This window comes from Lactuca sativa, chromosome 6, assembly GCF_002870075.4.
Source record: "Lactuca sativa cultivar Salinas chromosome 6, Lsat_Salinas_v11, whole genome shotgun sequence".
Lineage (NCBI taxonomy): Eukaryota > Viridiplantae > Streptophyta > Magnoliopsida > Asterales > Asteraceae > Lactuca > Lactuca sativa.
Window position 1 is genome coordinate 80,549,594 of NC_056628.2, and position 17,452 is coordinate 80,567,045.

Here is a 17,452-nt window from a genome sequence, read left to right on the forward strand (position 1 = left end):
TTGGGTGATATCCAGGTAGAAGAGAGCTTGAAATACATTGAGAAGCATGTTTCCATCTTGGATAGGAAGACGATGGCTCTTCGGAATAAGGAAGTAAGACTGGTGAAAGTGCAATGGCAACATCGGAAGGGCTACGAATGGACTTGGGAATCAGAAGAGGAGATGCGAGATCATTAACCCAATTTGTTTCAGTCAGCAGACTTCGAGGACAAAGTCTAGTTCAAGTGGGAGAGACTTGTAACACCTGGTTTGAATTGGAAAGGATTTATGCATGGACTCGGCGAGTTGGGAGGTCAACTCTTTGAGTATGGTCGTGAGATCAGGAAACGCGGAACGGGATCAACTCGGCGAGTCGAAGGTCGACTCGATGAGTCCGAGCTGTTTAAAGAAAAACCTAAATTTTGGGTTTTCCCCCTTTATAAACGTCATTATTCGCCCCAGTAGCCTCCCTTAGCACCATAGAAGAACGTTTACAGCCGCACAACCTCTTGTGAGTGAAGTAAGATCAATTGGGAGCTTATCCTTGAGATTTTGGGGAGGATTCCAAGCTCGAAGAAGAAGTATCAAGGGGAAAACACTAGATCTAGCATCTAGTCCGTCTTGGGCATTGATTTTAGTTTGGGAGGTTTCAGACTGTTAAGGAAGCAGCTATTGTATTCAGCAGTCAGAGGTGAGTCTTCTCACCATACCCATGGGTCTAAGGCACCAAGGCCGGCCCATTATGTGATTCTGATATATGTGTTAGTCATTCTGTGATTTGATATGATATATGATTGTGTGTTTTGCATGAAGACCCCAGGGGAGCCCGTGGCATTGGATGTAAGACCATGTGGGGTAGCCTATGGAATTGGATGTAAGACCATGTGGGGTAGCCCATGGCAGTCCTAGGTAAAGACCATGTGGGGTAGCCCATGACATTAGATGTAAGACCATGTGGGGGATCCCATGGCAGTCCTAGGTAAAGACCATGTGGGGTAGCCCTTGGCACTATTACAAGTTTTATGTATGCATGGCTTATGTGATATGTGTGTAGATTTAATTAGCTAACATGATATGTGTATGTGTGGTGTGTGGTATGGTCTGGGGAACTTACTAAACATTTCACTTACATGTTGTTGGTTTGTTTCAGGTACATCTAAGCCCAAGGGCAAGGGCAAGGCGTGATGGCGCGACGTGCACTCTATCGCTCTCTTTCACTGCTAGGGTTGGGGACACTCTAATGATTTGAATAAGTTGTAATGAATTGATGATTTGTAAACAATTATGTTGGGATTTTATGGTTTAAGCAGTTATGTTTTATTAATTAAAAAGTGAAAAAAAGAAAATTTTCATGTGTGTTGATGATGCTCATGGGTTGTATGGCATGGAAGAATGTTCTAGAAGATGTTGCATGGTGGATTATGATTGGTTGACACCTTTCATGGGCCTATGGGACAATAGGCTTGGCCCATTAGGGTTTTAGGTCTGATCCCTCAAGTAGGATGCATGCTAGGTCATTTTGTATCTTGAATTCTAGAGTGATAGGCGAATCTTTATGTAATTGTACCTATAAACTATGTTTGAGATCTCAGAAATAAAAGAATACTCCCCTATTGACCGTGGACGTAGGTTACCTTAACCGAACCACGTAAATATTGTGTCTTGTGTGCTTATAGTTTTGCTATTTATCCGCTTTACTTCCTAACAAGTAGTATCAGAGCTGCAGGTTGTATTCATGTGATTGAAGATGTCATCTCACAAGTGTGATTTGGAGAAGTTCAATGGTTCAAATTATTTCACTTTATGGAAGGTGAAGATGAAGCCTCTTCTGGTTCAACAAGGATGTCCAGTGGCACTGGAAGGAGAAGAAAAATTGCCAAAGGACATGATGGTTAAAAATAAGGTGGATATTCTTGAAATAACACATAGCATAATTATGTTGAGTTTGACAGACGAAGTACTGAGAGAGGTCGTGGATCAAATGAGTGATGATGGGCTTTAGGAGAAATTGTGTAACAAGTATCAGAACAATTCTATGGTAGAATTTAGTTCATTTTTAGTTTAGGTTTATTCTGTAGAATGAAATTTCATCAATAAGAATTAATAATTAAATATAAATAAGAAGAAGGAGTCTTTATGTCGCGTTACCGAGGTCCTCGTTTCAAAAAAATACGCCGCCTGGGGGCTTTACTAGGGCTAACTAATAAAAGGCCCAGAGCTGGAAGTGATCTTAGAAACCAATCGCGTTCCGGGAAAAAATCCCAATATCGAATTCGCCTAGAAGAAAAACAAAAATTGCGTTTTCATTATGGTCTTACATAACGACAATTACTTAAATACGTTCGTATCGCCGGAAAGGGCAAAGGGTCAACAGGTCAGGTTTTACTACAATTACTTGAAATGCGCCTTGATAACATTCTTTTTCGCTTGGGTATGGCTCCGACTATTCCGGGAGCTCGCCAATTAGTTAACCATATACATATTTTAGTCAATGGTCGTATAGTAGATATACCAAGTTATCGCTGCAAACCCCGAGATACTATTGCGGCGAGGGATGAACAAAAATCTAAAGTTCTAATTCAAAATTCTCTCGATTCATCCCCCCATGAGGAATTGCCAAACCATTTCACTCTTCAACCATTCCAATATAAAGGATTAGTCAATCAAATAATAGATAGTAAATGGGTCGGTTTGAAAATAAATGAATTTAGGATGTCGGAAAGCACCTAAGTGAAGGATCATATGGATAACTTCATTAGGATCATCTTGTACTTACAAGGTGTGAATGTAAAGATTGAAGATAAAAATCAAGCACTTATCCACTTATGTTCACTGCCGAATTCTTATGAGAATTTCTTTGATACCATGTTGTATGGTAGGACAACAATCACTGTGAATGATGTGAAGGATTCTTTGATATCCAAGGAACTGAAAAGAAAAGTTTCAATTGGAGAAGAATTTTCCAGTTCCCATTTGTTCGCAGGCAGAGGAAGAACATCAAAGAGAGGTGGAGGTAACAAAGGGAAGTCAAGTTCTGAATCTAAAGCCAAAATCAAATGTTATAACTACAAGGAAAAGGGGCACTTCAAAAGAGATTGTGCATTACGAAAGAAAGGGAATAATGGTTTTGGATCAAGCAACAATAATGTTATTGTGGTTCAAGGAAATTCTGATGAACGGGATAATGGTGAGGTTTTGACAGTTTGTACATCTAATTTTGCTAGTGCTTGGGTATTAGACTCTGGAGCATCCTATCATATGAAATACAATCGTGACTAGTTCAAATCCTTCTAAGTGTGGAATGACACAGTCAAGATGGGTAATGGTTGGGTGAGAAGTATCAAGGGAAGTGGCACGGTGCAGATCAAGATGCATAATTGTATGACCATGAAACTGGATTGTTGGTTTGTCCCGGAACTTCGAAAGAATTTGATTTCTCTTGGAACTTTAGCGAAGGATGGATTGAAATATTATGGAGAGGTTGAATGGTTAAGAGTATCCAAGGGTGCTCTTGTAGTTATGAAGGGAAGGATAAATCCTTATGGGATTTATATTCTAGATGGTTGTACGATTTAGGGGACAGTGACTGTATCCCAATCCTTGGATCAGTATGATGATGAAAGAAAGTTGTGGCATCATAAGTTGGGACATGTGATCAAGAAAGGGTTGTTTGGTGGAGATGCAACTCGAAAAGCTACACCTAGTGAAGCTTGTGTTCAAGAGATACAAAGCAGGGTGAAGTTTAGTTCGGGTAAACACTCAAGCAAGGAGATCCTACAGTGTGCTCACTCATATCTATGGGGTGATGGGTTTTATACAAAAGAACATCCTATGTGCTCGTGTAAACCCTAAATCTTGGATCTAGGTTTCTCTATTGTACATGAAATTCATCCAAGACTTAAGAACCCTAGATCTCGCATACATATTTCGAAATTATCATATAAAATCAGATGTAGATGATTACCTCTTCAAGAATGGCTTGAATCTTCTTCTCTTGGAGCTTAGAGTCACAAATGTCACTCCTCTAATGGCTTACAAATGCCACAAGCAAGAGGATGATATTAGAGAGAGGGGGAGGCACAATTTCAGCTATGAACTCTTCTAGGGTTTCCAGTGGTCGAAAACTGATGCCCTAGGGGTCTATTTATACTTGTGCTGCTAGGGTTTTAGTCAAAACCCTAATGGACAGCTTAGGCCTTAATCAATCCAAGGAACCTTCTGGAATAAGGCCTCTATGGCCGAAATTAAGATGGACACATCCTTAATTTCATCCATGCCTAATTCATAAGGCTTCTCAGCCCAATATTCAACTATCATACAATTGACAGTTCTAGTCCCCTTTATTTAATTAATATCTTTTAGCCACATAATTAATTCTTAATTAATTGTTGTCTAGTATTAATTAAACTATATGATTTCTCTTTTAATATATTATTCATATAATATATTAATAACCCTTAATAACCTCTCTCTTCATAAATCATCCTATCAATTTGCTTTGGTGAAGGTAACCCAAAAGAACCATGCACAACCGGGTCAAGTACATACTAAATATAATTACGGGCTTAGACACTAATCCAACAGTCTCCCACTAGGATTAGTCTATTAACAATAGTGCAAGTACAATCCGATTATAAATCGTAGCTCTCAAAGACGTTGTCGAACTCTGATATTATCAATAACTTGACCTTTAGATAAGGGATCGTGTAGTCCTCCGTTCTAGATACGTGCAAACAATTACATGGAACATAGTCATACTTGTTGCCCAACAGTTTGTTTCTCGATCTCTGATTTTGTCTAACATAGAACTTAATTGAACACATCAATTCAGTCCTGACCGAGCCCGGGACATAAGTCAAACCAAATCATCGAGGGGACCAGATATCACTTTTACCCTCTTAGGATAAAAGGAACAGATAAACTTTGACTTATATGCATTTACCATTCACTCATCAAATCATGCACAACAATGCATTTTATAACATCAAGTTACTGATGCGTTTACGCATTATCAATGCACAACCAACTTGCAAACAATAAACCATATATCTAGGTTTTAAGACCATATGATATTATCGTCTTGCGATCACTCGTGATAAATTCCATGAAGTGATGCCAGCAAGTGTGGGTTTAGTCCAATGCTCAAATCTTATTCATAAGCACTCGTAAACGTTGCAGCAAACCTTTGTTATGTCTAATACACTTTAGACAATCTACAAACCAATTCATGACAATCTTCTTTCATACATACTTCCAAAGTATGAGCGATTGTGGAACGTTCGAATAATCTTATTATTCAGGAAGTCAAAACATGCAAAGTGAAACTAGGTAAACAATCAACATAAGACAGTAACTTTACTTATAAATAATAATCCTTTATTTAATCATCAAATATCAATTACATTTATCTATTACACGTTTCGAAACTATCTAATCTAAACTAATATCGTCTTTCAGCCCGATGCTCCTAGCGTGCTGCAAGTGTTTAACCCTACCCAGTCCCTTCGTAAGGGGATCTGCTAGGCTATCCTCCAACGATACCCTCTTCACAACGAGGAGTCCCTCTTCCACCCGATGTTGGATAAAATGATATTTCCTGTCGATATGTCGGGATCTGCCATGATCTCTTGGTTCCTTGGTCAAGGCAACCACTCCTTCATTATCACATAAAATTTCCATGGGCTCCTTTATGGCTGGCACAACTCCAAGATCTCCAATGAAGTTCTTCAACCATATCACCTCCTTTTACGCTTCGCTCGCCGCAATGTACTCTGATTCACACGTTGAATCAGCTACGGTCTCTTGCTTGGAACTTTTCCAAGTCACTGCTCCTCCATTAAGAGTAAAGACCTAGCCCGACTGTGAACGGTAGTTGTCCCTGTCGATTTGAAAACTGGCGTCACTATACCCTCACACCTTTAAGTCATCACTCCCACCGAGGACTAGAAACCATTCCTTGGTCCTCCGAAGGTACTTAAGAATATTCTTGACTGCAGTCCAATGTGCTTTGTCAGGGTTCCCTTGATATCTGTTGACCATGCTCAAAACGAAGGCCACATCAGGGCGAGTACAAGTCATCGCATACATGATCGAGCTAACTGCGGAAGCGTATGGTACTCGGCTCATCTATGCTATCTCGACTTCGGTACTCGGGCTTTGAGTCTTACTCAACTTGGCATTACTTTGGATTGGTAACTCCCCCTTCTTGGAATTCTCCATACTAAAATGTTTTAGTACCTTGTCCAGGTAAGTATTATGATTAAGTCCTATTAGTCTTTTACTTCTGTTTTTCACTATCCTTATTCCCAAAATATAGGCTGCCTCTCCGGGGTCCTTCATATCGAAACACTTACCAAGCCAGGACTTGACTTCCTGTAGCGTCGGGATGTCGTTTCCTATGAGTAGTATGTCATCGACATACAATACGAGGAAGCTAACTATACTCCCACTGGCTTTGACATATACACATGATTCATCCTCGCTTTGCAGAAAACCAAACTCATTGACTTTCTCATCGAAACAAAGATTCCATCGGCTAGATGCTTGTTTCAGTCCATAAATAGACTTTTCAAGCTTACACACTCTATTGGGATGCTTCGCATCAACAAAACCCTCTAGCTGACTCATGTAAACATCCTCAGCAAACTTCCCATTAAGGAAAGCAGTTTTGACATCCATTTGTCATATCTCATAGTCATGAAATGCAGCAATGGCTAACATCACCCTAATAGACTTTATCTTTGAAACTGGTGAGAAGGTCTCATCATAGTCAACTCCTGGAGTTTGAGTGAAACCCTTTGCAACCAATCGCGCCTTATAGGTGTGTACCTTCACATCCATGTCGGTCTTCTTCTTCAAGATCCATTTGCACCCGACCGTCTTACGACGTGGCACATTGTCAACCAAATTCCAAACTTGGTTGTCATATATGGACTGAATCTCACTGTCCATATCCTCTTTCCATTTTGCAGACTCCGGGCCTGCCATGGCTTCCTTGTTGCTATTAGGTTCATCCAAATTTATTAGTGTACTATCACTAATAAACGCATCACCCTCACTTGTTATATGAAAACCATACAACACAGGCGGAACACTAACTCTACTGGAACGCATAAGAGGTAAGGATTCGTCAATCGGTTCAACCGAAGTTTCCTCCTTGGGTTGAGCGACAGTGTTAGAGGTTCCTTCATCGCTCGACTCTTGAATCTCTTCAAGATGGACTTGCCTCCCACTGTCCCCTTGGCTTATGAGTTCTTACTCTCGGAAAACTCCTCTCCTCGCAACAAAGACCACATTGTCACTTGGTCTATAGAAGAGATATCCAAAGGACTTTTGTGGGTAGCCAATGAAAATACACCACTCACTACGAGGTTCGAGCTTGTCGTGAGTCTCTCATCTTACGAAAGCCTCGCAACCCCAAACCTTGATATGTGCCAACGAGGGAGCTTTCCTTGTCCACATCTCGTGAGGTGTTTTGGCAACCTTCTTTGTAGGGACTAAGTTAAGGATATAGGCGGCAGTCTCTAAGGCATACCACCAGAATGATATAGGTAGCGAAGCACGACTCATCATGGAATGAACCATGTCTAGCAAGGTTCGATTACGCCTCTTAGCCACACCATTCAACTGCGGTGTCCTAGGCGGCGTCAATTGCGAAACGATTCTGCATTCCTTGAGGTAGTCGTAGAATTCAAGACTTAGGTACTCTCCTCCTCGATCGGATCGAAGCATCTTGATTTTCCTGCCCAACTGATTCTCCACTTCTTGTTTAAACTCTTTGAACTTTTCAAAGGTTTCTGACTTGTGCTTGATTAAGTAGATATACACATATCTGCTATAATCATCGGTGAAAGTCACATAGAAGTGGTTCACATCCCTTGTGGTGGATCTAAAGGGCCCACACACATTGGTGTGTATGAGATACAATAAACCCTCACCCCTTGCACAAGTGCCAGTGAAGGGTGACTTGGTCATCTTTCCAAGCAAACAAGACTCGCACACGTCATCGTCCCTAAGGTCGAATGACTCCATTACTCCATCCTTTTGATCTTGGGCTATGCATTTCTTTTTGACATGTCCAAGACGACAATGCCACAAGCATACTTTATCCAAACCATTGGAAGAATCAATACACAACACATCATTTCCCAAGTAATCTACAACCATCACAATTTCATATATTCCATTACAAGGAAATGCTTCAAAATAGAAAACACCATTAAGATAAGCATTAATAGAACCTTTTTCATTATGAAATGAATATCTAGAACCTTGTCTATACAAACCATGAAAAGAAATGATGTTTCTTGCCATATCTGGCGAATAGCAACAATTGTTTAAATCTAATCCTAATCCATTACTAAGCACTAAAGAGTAAACTCTAATCTTGGTGACAGGCGACGATCTTCTGTTCCCCATGATCAAGTTTATCTTCCCATGCTCCACATCCCTATTTCTTCTTAGGTCCTACAAATCAGAACAAATGTGAAAACCACATCCTGTATCAAGAACCCAAGAAATAACATGTGATGAATAATTAGATTTAATAGTGTAAATACCTGCGTAGGATGGTTTGATCTTTCCATCCTTGATGTCTTGCAGATATTTTGGGCAGCTTCGTTTCCAATGCCCTATTTCGTAGCAGTGGTGACACTCTGCCTCCCTGGGGTTGGAGTTGGGTTTAGCATAACCAGCCTTGGTTCCACTATAAAAGGTGCCATCATGGGACTTTCCCTTAAGGTGGCTCTTTGAGGGAGCCTTCCTCTTCTTACCCTTCCCTTGCCCAATTTCCAAGACTGGGGCAGCAGCAGGAGTAGGAGTTGATGCAACAGATTTGTCTTTGAGGTTGCTCTCAACAGTCCTCAGCAAGCCTTGAAGCTTGCTCAAAGTGACCTCTTCCTTATTCATGTGGTAGGTCATGCGAAACTGGTTGTAACAGGGAGGCAAGGAGTGAAGGATGATGTCAATTTTGCCAACTCTTCATCAAAGTTAACATTTAACTTTAGCAGGTGATCAACATATATGCATCTTTTGCAGATGAGCAGTAAGGGACTCTCCATTACCCATTTTGGCAGTGATCATCGAAGTGATGATCTCGTACCTCTCTTGCCTAGTGATGATCTCATAGGGATACATGTCCTCATAGGACTACTGGACTTCTGCAGTCATAGTCGCCAGCATGATGCAATGAACTTTCGTAGCATCACGCTCATAGGCCTCAAAGGTCGTGATCTCTTCAGCAGAGGCAGTGTTGATGTTGATTTCCTTCAGCTTCTCATCGAGGACATACTCCTTTTCCTCGTAACGAGTGACCATTCGAATGTTACAGATCCAACCATTGAAATTGGACCCGTCAAAGATCACTCTCCCACACAAGTTCATGAGTGAGAACGAGCCAGATGAATTTGAGCCGGAAGCGTTGTTGTTGACGTTCGACATCTGAAATAGAAAAGAGACAAAGTTTGATTAGATAAGAATCCTCAATTAAACACCCAAATGAAAAATTAGTGCTAGGATCCAACAACATTATTTACAATTTAGAAAAGGGATGTCGTAATCTAAACAGTAAATAATTTGAAGGTAAGTGAACGATGATTCACTAATTTCCACCATGAAAAACAAATTAAAGCTAAGTTTTAAATGTATTGAAAACTCCTAGATCTTATGAGATTCATTGAACTTTTCAATGACATGTTTAAATCTCGATATGCCCCTCAAGTTTGTCACTGAGATGCCGAGGATCACAAAGCGGGTGTGAATAACCATGCAAATGTACATGGTGCTCTCAATGTTACAGTCACCTATTCGACATGCTGGTTAACCACACACGCTCCATCGAACTATGACAAACATCGAGTCACCCTTTTCCACCTTTGCTTAGAGCCCAATTAGTGTGCCGATTAACCAAACACACTCCATTAACGTCTTAGCAAGGGTACAAAGTATAATTTCATGGAATTGCATCAATTCACTTTTGCCTAAAGTAACTAAGATTGGGAATTTTGTGAGAACATTTAGTTACTTTATTAATTCATTATACTTTTAATGAGGAAAGGGTTGCCCTATCCTACCCGTTCGGCTAACGACCCTCCACCAATCAAGGAAGTGGTAGGTGAGAGTGGACACCCATTAAACGACCAGTTTATAGGCCATGACCTTATGCCCCCTTATAGATTAGCTTTGTGAATGAGACCTACGAACGGTAAGACTAGCATTTAAGTTATACATATATAATAATTACTCTTATAATAGTATAAAGTATAAGGTTGAATTTTAAACTTGTAAAATTCTAGGGTTTGAAATTTAAATAATTTAAATTAAACTTTAATTAAAATTTTAAATTTCAAAACTTGAGGGTAAGTTTTGAACTTTTCAAAACACATAGGATCAAATAGAAAATAATTTAAATTAAACATTTAATTTAATGATTATCTAAATTTGACCTATTCCATTTTATTCACAAGATAATTCATCAAATAATTCAAATAATCAAATTTTATCATATAATGAATTTAATATTCAATTAATTGGCAATTATCATTTGATTTGGTAAGGATAATCACATAATAATAAAATTCGGATTTTATTAGACAAAAACATATTTGGTAATTATCCTTCAGCAAAACAACAAGAAATCTCGATTTTCCCTCTGTCTGACTCCCCGACTCGTCGAGTCGCTAACTGGACTCGCCGAGTTGGGCCGACTCGCCGAGTGCAACAAGTGACTCGCTGAGTCAGGTCGGGCAGAGGGCAGAAAAACGATTTTCAGCAAGATGAACATACAAGGCATCAATACAATAGAAACCAATCAAGGCTCTAATATCACTTATGGGTTTTATACAAAAGAACATCTTATGTGCTCATGGAAACCCTAAAGCTTGGATCTAGGTTTTTGTATTGTACATGCAATTCATCCAAGACTTAAGAACCGTAGATTTAGCATACATATTTCGAAATTATCATATAAAATCAGATCTAGATGATTATCTATTCAAGAATGGCTTGAATCTTCTTTTTTGGAGCTTAGAGTTACAAATGTCACTGCTCTAATGGCTTACAAACACCACAAGCAAGAAGATGATATTAGAAAGAGGGGAGGAGGCACAATTTCAGCTATGAACTCTTCTAGGGTTTCTAGTGGCCGAAAACTAATTCCCTAGGGGTCTATTTATACTTGTGCTGCTAGGGTTTCGGTCAAAACCCTAATAGACAGCTTAGGCCTTAAGCAATCTAAGGAACCTTCTGTAATAAGGCCTCTATGGCTGAAATTAATATGGACACATCCTTAATTTCGTCCATGCCTAATCCATAAGGCTTCTTAGCCTAATATTCAACTATCACACATTTGGCAATTCTAGTCTCCTTTATTTAATTAATGTCTTTTAGCCACATAATTAATTCTTAATTAATTCTTGTCTAATATTAATTAAACTATACGATTTCTCTTTTAGTATATTATTCATATAATATATTAATAAATTATAATAACCTCTCTCTTCATAAATCATCCTATCAATTTGCTTTAGTGAAGGCAACCCAAAAGGACCATGCACAACCAGGTCAAGTACATACCAAATATAGTTACGGGCTTAGACACTAATCCAACATGGGGTCCCTCTCATGTGAAGTCTTATTGTGGATGTTAATACTTTTGACTTTTATCGATGATTACTCAAGGAAGACCTGGGTGTACTTTATGAAGACAAAGGAACAAAATGAAGTGTTTGGGCAGTTCAAGGAGTGAAAGATGATGGTTAAGAAACAGATCGAGAACCATGTCAGGTCACTCAGAACATAAAATGGGTTGGAATTCTGCAAGGCTTCGTTTGACAACTTCTGCAAAATAGAAGGTACAGCGAGGCATCATACTGTATGACTAACACCACATGAAAGCAGAGTAGCGGAACGAATGAACCAAACAATGGTGGAGCATGTTTAGTGCATGCGATTATTCGTTGATTTATCAGAGCAATTATGGGCGGAAACAGTCAACACTACTTGCTATCTGATGAATAGATCTCCATCAACTGCAATTGATTGTAAAACTACTCAAGAGGCATGGTCTAGGAAACACTCTAATATCATTGGTTTATGAATGTTTGGATGCTCTGTTTAATCTCGCGTGAATGATAGTAAACTAGAGCACAGAGAGACAAAGTGCATATTTCTAGGATATGCATATGAAAGGAAAGGTCATCGTCTGTGGTGTCCATAAGACCAAAATCCAAAATTCGTTATTATCATGATGTAACCTTTGAGTTATCTATGTATAACCAGATAGGAGGTGGCATAAGTGTTGCAGGGAAGGATCAGGATGCTAGCAAAAAGGTGGATTTTGAAACAAAACCCCCTACACAGTTTTGTGATAAATGAGGAACAGCAGGGTGGCATGAAACAACATAGACGTGAGGAATCCCTTGTTCAACCCAGGGAAGAAGTGTCTGGTGATGTTGACGCCGCTAAAGAAAACTTGAAGAAGCTTCTGGAGAATGATCTTGTGATGAACGATTTAAGAGCTGAAGAGAAGATAGCAAGGATGGAGATTTTGAGTTATTGAAGATATGGATGGTTATACATTTCTCATTACCATGAGAAAGTCTTGCGGTCGTTCTATTGTGATCAGTCCAAACTTTTTGGTACTTATTTGGTGGTTCAAGGCAATTGGGGAAAAGCTCATTGGGAAGTGGTTAAGTGGATATTGCAATTGTTAAAGGGAACGCATGATGTTTGTCTGGTGTATGGTGCTAATGCACAACATACATACTTGGTTGGATTGATATACTCATACCGTGAAAGTGATCTTCAAATAAGAAGATCATTGGAGGTTGTTCTTGTTGAGAGTATTCTTCTGAAGGTGGAGAAATCTATCATGTTCTATGATAGGTTATGCCTTCAAAAGTCTGGTGCCAAGGAGAATCTGGAAGAAATGGTGACATGGATGTTGCCTAGAGAGAAGTTTAAGCTTTGCTTGGACTTGGTTGATGTTCGCAGGAGGTAGGTCCCTTCAGGGATGAATGGTGAGATGGGAAAGGAAGTTCTTGTTCGAGGTGGAGTTTAGAGGATGCTCAAGTCAAGGTGGAGATTGTTAAATGTGACTCGAGCATTTGGATCATTTTGTATGGAGCATTTGGATCATGTTCATGGAGCATTTGGAGCACTTGGAACTCAATGGAGCACTTGGGGTTCATGGAGCATGTGACAAAGGAATATATCATCTGAGAAGGGAATGGATCGTCTGAAAAAGAAACGGATCAAGTTCCAAAGGAACGAATCATATAGAAGGGGGTTTGGAGCACTTGGGAGTGATATGGAGAAACCAGGGGACCTTGTTGCGCCATTTGTTGAAGGGTTGGGCCAAGAAGGATGTTGCGCTAAGGGCACTCCTTCTTGCACCAAGCTACTCCCTCTTGTGCCATGAGGGGTTCCTCTTACGCTATAAGGATCCCTCTTACGCCATGGAGTATGTTATTGTGCCAAGCATGGCCTTGTTGTGACATGCATGTTCTTGTTTCACCAAGATGGTGATGTTGCTCTAACCTAGAAGTTCTTGTACCACACTTGAAGCCTATTGTGCCATCCATGTTCCTGTTGCGCCATCATGGTACAAGATGGACCATCTTGGTCCTTGATGATCCAAGTATGCTATGAAGTCCTCTATGATGCCCAAGATCGTTCAATGATGCTCAAAAGTTGGTATTGCTCAAGGATTACACCATGTTGTCCCGCCATGATGGATGTTGGGCCATTAGTGTTCTTGACGTGCCACTTGTACATCATGATGCTCCACTATGGCACAAGGTGCTCCATCATGTGTGTTGCTGATGCTCATGGGTTGTATGACATGGAAGAATGTTCCAGAAGGTGATGTATGGCAGATTGTGATTGGTTAACACCTTTCATGGGCCTATCGGCCAATGGGCTTGGCCCATTAGGGTTTTAGGTCTAATCCCTCAAGTATAAATGGGGATGTATACTAGGTTATTTTGTATCTTTAATTCTAGAGTGATAGGTGAATATCTGTGTAATTGTACCTATAAACTCTGTTTGAGATCTCGGAAAATAAAATAATACTCCCCTCATGCCCATGGACGTATGTGACCTTGATTGAACAACGTAAATATTGTGTCTTGTGTGCTTATAATTATGCTAGTTATCCGCTTTATTTCCTAACACATACAGATCTACTAATCAATCATAAATTAACACCATCCCATAAACCAGGATACATAACCTAGTGGGCCGACATTGGTGCTTTCAACCCATAAGTACAGTGAGGAAAACTCACATCTCAGTCCGAACAATAGCCAAATAAATCTCTGCTCCGAATATCGGCTCTACTCGTCACCTATTAATTAAATCATGGCCTTACTTAACTTAATATCAAAATACCCAAAATAACCTTTGGTCAAAATTTGTCAAATCCCGGTCAAGGTCAAAAGTCAACAAACCAGCCGAGTCAACTCAACTGAGTACGCGGGACGTACACAGCTTAACTAAGAGAACGAGGTATTGACCGTGTACACGCAGCGTACCATTTGGTACGCCCACAGTACGTACCTGGCCAACCCCACTTCTTATTAAGAGCTTAATCCTCAAGCTCTTTAGCTCATACTCCAGATCTAAACCTTAACTTACGTCCTTAATCATAAAGTTTCTAACTTTATGGTATAACATGACTACAAAGTGCTCAATAACAAAAACCCTAACTACTTAACCCTTTAAGACCTTGTAACTCATGCATGTAAGGAAACTAACAATCAATATTACATTTTTATATTTCTAGATGCTCCAAAACATCTTAAAGGACAAGTTATATATATATATATATATATATATATATATATATATATATATATATATATTATAGTAACCCATACTCATAATACCAAGCTTATGGGACTAAAAGAACACCATTTCAATACTAAATGAGATTTAATCAACACACAACCAAGTCCAGAGCTTTTTACCTCTAAATGATGCTAAATGATGATGTGGTCCTGGATCTAAAGTTTCCCACTCCTCCAAGATGATCTTCTCTTCATTCTTCCTCCTTCAAGGTCACCAAAATACACTCAAAAGCCAAAATATGCTCACAAAAGGGTTAGGGTTTGTAAAAGGGGCGAAGTCAGGTTGGAGGATGATGGAAGGGACAAAGCTTGGGACTTAAAGATGCTTAAATAGGACCCCAACCCTAAAAATCAAGGTTTGAGGTTTTGGCACGTATGCCTAGCGTACGTGATCTCCAACCAAATATTTACAAAAATGTCACTATGGGCCATTTTGCAACACTTCTCATACACAAAGGCTAACATGCATTAATCTCCATACTTGGGGTTAAATTTCGAAAATATCTTATCATCAGGATTTACATTATCACAAATTATATATATATATATATATATATATATATATATATATATATATATATATATATATATTGTTAGCCCTTTTTTTTTACTTTCGCTAGAAACTAAACCCCAACAGATACCATTTTTAACACCATTTTTTACCTTTTTAACAACAATTTATTCTTTTATTTTATTTTAAAACCAATTATTTTTATTAACACCAATTTTTACCACCGTAACCAATGATCTGAAGCACTTTTGTGAAAAATAATTTTTACAAGACTCGATTTATTATCTTCACAAAAGAGATTATTATTGGATATTAGTCAAGCTTCGTTCATCATGATGGATTACTTCTTACTGATTATATTTGAAGAATTTTATAATTCTTACCATGAGGATTGCCCTTTAATCAAGGTCCGAGGACCAACATTCCCTTGATCCATGTCTTAGGACTAGTTATCCTCCATACCGCAGTCGGACATCATATTTTTCTTTGCGATGATTGCACCGTAGTTGCGTCGGATCAACGAAGTTGCTTCACAATCTTCCCTCTACGAAGACTTTTTATGACTTGTCGCTCTTGATCTTCGGTTGACGAACCATGTGTCTTGAGCAAGTGGACTTTATTTACTAAAGACCGCTTCATGAGTTTCGGCACCACAGTTTAAGTACATCAACATTTTTCAGCAAAGATTTTTCATGCAGAGTTCTTATTGTTACTTTGGTACTTGTCTAGACAGTTTTTAGCGACAAAATCAATCGACTACAGATGACCGAAGAGTATTTATTTTACTCTCATTCTCGCGTTTTATCGAGATTTTTCATACATCTAGGGAGAGCATACAAAGCTCTTAGTATCCGACACTCTCCATCCATATTTATTTATTTATTTTTGATATCCGAGCACTGGTTATCAGATATAAGGAGAGAATATTATGTTAGCATCCGGATTAGATTTTATGATTGTTTGAGATTGGATTTTTGAGACTTCTAAAGATGATGATTTGTTTAGTGATGTGACGTGGCACTGATTTTTGGTCATCTTTTATCAAATTTTTGGCTTCACTAAATGTTTCTCGAATCCATATTATTTATGGTTCATACTCTACTTCAGGATGTTTCATTTTTTATAGAAAGTTATTCTTTTGAAGAATTTTGGGTATGTTATGATTCAAGAACTAGAGATGTTTCAAACTTTTGAAGCTGAAGTGTGACATGATTATGGGACGTTCAGTTCGGAAGTTATGGTGGTACATTTTTGAAGATGATCAACTTGGTTCACTGATCACATCTGTAGACCGGAATCTCACTCTTCAACACCTAAGTTGCTTGACCTTCGATTCTTAGAAGACTTTGGCTACAAAGATTTCATTGCCCAGTTTCAGACACCACATACACTTCAGAATTTCAGAGAAATTTCAGCATTTGGTTCTCATTATGTATAATTTTTATCACCGCATCTGCTAGGTGGTTACTATGTATTTTAGCCTTTTATCACTATATTTGTATCTCTCATAATTTATGAGCATTTAAGGAGAGATTATAGGAGCATGGAAATGCTCCACAAATTATGAGTGATAGTTAGGTCATTGTATTCCCTTTATTGTTTGTAAGGTACCTCTCTCTATAAATAGAGAGAGATAGGGTGGTCATTTTATTAATATGCACCAAAAATATGTAGTCCTCTAGCTAGAGAGAGTATGGTGAGATCTCTCTCACCAAGTGTTCTTGTATTGTCATATTTTATTACTTTTTATTTTTGGTAAATCATCAAATTACTCATATTCTTATGTTCTTCATATGTTTATTATCGTTAATGTAATGCCCGAGTTGTCAAGTATTTTCTTTTGTTGCTTATTCAAAATATATACGTGTTTTATGGGAAAAGGGTCGTACGTTGAGCGTATATAGTGTACGCACGAATTACACAAGTGAGGCGCGGATCGGGGGAAGTCCCTGCATATGTTGGGTGTACCCATGTGTATGTTGGGCATTGTCTGGCTAGAAGCAAACCCTAAATTTCAGGCTTTGCACCATATTTAAAGAACTTATGTCCCTCCCAACCCTCATTCTCTCAGCATCCATCGTCCTTAGAGTGTTAGAACCGAACCGAACCCTAGACC

General features: G+C 39.0%; 1 pseudogene; it reads left to right on the top strand.

Moving 5' to 3' along the window:
• Positions 1–2,026: 2,026 nt before the first annotated feature.
• Positions 2,027–2,709, top strand: LOC122194841 (30S ribosomal protein S4, chloroplastic-like; annotated as a pseudogene).
• The last annotated feature ends 14,743 nt before the right edge of the window (positions 2,710–17,452 follow it).